Source organism: Octopus sinensis, linkage group LG17 (assembly GCF_006345805.1).
Source record: "Octopus sinensis linkage group LG17, ASM634580v1, whole genome shotgun sequence".
NCBI classification, from domain to species: Eukaryota; Metazoa; Mollusca; class Cephalopoda; order Octopoda; family Octopodidae; genus Octopus; species Octopus sinensis.
This window is the reverse complement of record NC_043013.1, coordinates 10953276-10955775: the sequence shown is the minus strand read 5'-3', so window position 1 is coordinate 10955775 and position 2500 is coordinate 10953276. Positions and strand designations below refer to the sequence as shown.

The following is a 2500-nucleotide window of genomic DNA, read 5'->3' as shown; positions in this document are numbered from 1 at the left end:
CACTTACACAAAAATTTTCTGCATATGTATATATGTATGCTTATCGATATATACATGCGTGGGTGCGTACACAGTTATTTGTATATAGATCCTAAATATACATGTCTGTATGAAAATATATATTATTTATATATGTATAAAATATTATACATAATATATACATATGTATATGTATGTGTGTGCATGTGTGTTTTATGTGTGTATATATATAAATTTATACGCAAATGCACAAAGACTGAAACGTGTACGCAATTATTAAAATTGTGCAGATTAGAAATTGTTTTTAATGTTATGAAAATATTTGTTTGCTTTTCTCAGAGTAATAAAGCTAGCGATATAAATTCCAATAAACTTTCCATCATGAAAAAACGGAAAGCATACATACATTTATACATACATACTTACAAACATACGTACATAAACACATTCACACACTCATATATATTTACGTATATATATTTATAGATTACACACACACACACACAACACACACACACACACATATATATATATATATATATATATATATATATATACGTATATGTTGAAGTATATGTATGTGTGTATGTATGTGTGTGTGTATTTTCTCCAAAGTTAATTCATATCTACTAAACACCATTTAAACACTGCAAATACTAAATAAAATGAGAAAATGAGTGAATCTAAATTACAGTCTAGCATTGTAATCTGCCATAACTTCATCTTTATTCTTTCCACGACGAAAATTATTAATATGTTAAAAATAACTAAAGAAAAACGCTGTATCACTCAATAAACGAAGCACGGAACTTGAGTATGATTGCTCAACTGGCTACAGATTGCAGCTAAATATCTTCGAATTCACGGTGAGAATCCAAAGATATTTCTCAGGAACCTACTATTTTACTCTTTTACTTGTTTCAGTCATTTGACTGTGGCCATGCTAGAGCACCGCATTTCGACGAACAAATCGACACCAGGACTTATTCTTTGTAAGCCTAGTGCTTATTCTTGCCGTCACTTTTGCCGAACCGCTAAGTTACGGGGATGTAAACACACCAACATCGGTTGTCAAGCCATGTTGGGGAGACAAACACACACACACACACACACACACATATATATATATATATACATATATACGACGGGCCTCTTCCAGTTTCCGTCTACCAAATCCACTCACAAGGCTTTGGTCGGACCGAGGTTATTGTAGAATACACTTGCCCAAGCTGCTACTCAGCGGGACTGAACCCGGAAACATGTAGTTCGTAAGCAGCCACTCCTGCGCCTATGTCCACGATTTGATCTTATAAATATCAAATAGTGCATTCTCTGAAATATGCTACAAATAAAATCGAAGACTAATGGCTACTGATAAATGGCTACTTAAAGGAAGTCTTTGACCATAATTTTGCTCTATCTGAGATGTTGAGAGTCTAAATAACAGTATGGTTGCAATATATGGTTTCGTATTAATTTGCTTAGTAAGAGCAATAACACATATACATATATATTTCTTTACTATCCACAAGGGGCTAAACATAGAAGGGACAAAGAAGGACAGACAAAGGGATTAAGTCGATTACATCGACCCCAGTGCGTAACTGGTACTTAATTTATCGACCCCGAAAGGATGAAAGGCAAAGTCGACCTCAGCGGAATTTGAACTCGGAACGTAGTGACAGGCGAAATACCTATTTCTTTACTACCCACAAAGGGCTAAGCATAGAGGGGACAAACAAGGACAGACAAAGGGATTAAGTCGATTACATCGACCTCAGTGCGTAACTGGTACTTAATTTATCGACCCCGAAAGGATGAAAAGCAAAGTCGACCTCAGCGGAATTTGAACCCAGAACGTAACGGCAAACGAAATACGGCTACGCATTTCGCCCGGCGTGCTAACGATTCTGCCAGCTCGCCGCCTTCAAACACATATAAATATATGGCGGATAATTTTATTGATATTGCAATTCGATATTATGTCAGCGCCAATTAAGTAAAACTGTGATCAAAGTGTTCAATACAAAACAATCTCTGTTTCTTGTCGGGTAATGTATGAGAGACAATTTTCCAAAATTGTGTCGGTAGCGCTAGGGATGAAATTTAGCTGTGAGAGTGGAGCGACCACGTCTAACGTGGCTTCCATCGAAGTACAGTGTCGTGACATCCATTGCTTTTCTTTAGGATGTTAATGGTAATTGACGGAAAATGAAATAAGTTTAACTGAGTATAAAAAATACAGGTGACACTACACATTCTCGGCCGGGTCGTATCATATGTGAATGATGTCGCCTTCTCCGCATCATATATGTTATCCGAGAAGCCGCGGTAGTTTACTGTTACTCTCTCCCCCACTTCTCTCTCTCCCCCTCTCTCTCTTTTAGATTTATATAAGATAAACATAGATATACATACACATAATATATATATGTATATGTGTGACCGCGTGTGTACCGTTGGCGATTTTTTTCCCTCCGTCTTCCCTTCTCTGGATCTTTCCTTTTCCTATGTTTCTGAC

At 36.5% G+C, this 2500-nt stretch overlaps 1 long non-coding RNA gene across 1 annotated transcript in view; it reads left to right on the top strand.

Moving 5' to 3' along the window:
- Window positions 1–2500, top strand: part of LOC118766665 — a 17820-nt gene that overhangs the window by 12290 nt on the left and 3030 nt on the right. The window contains exon 2 of the long non-coding RNA XR_005002588.1: window positions 1836–1838. This is a non-coding gene — a long non-coding RNA (uncharacterized LOC118766665). The remainder of the gene's footprint in view (window positions 1–1835; window positions 1839–2500) is intronic.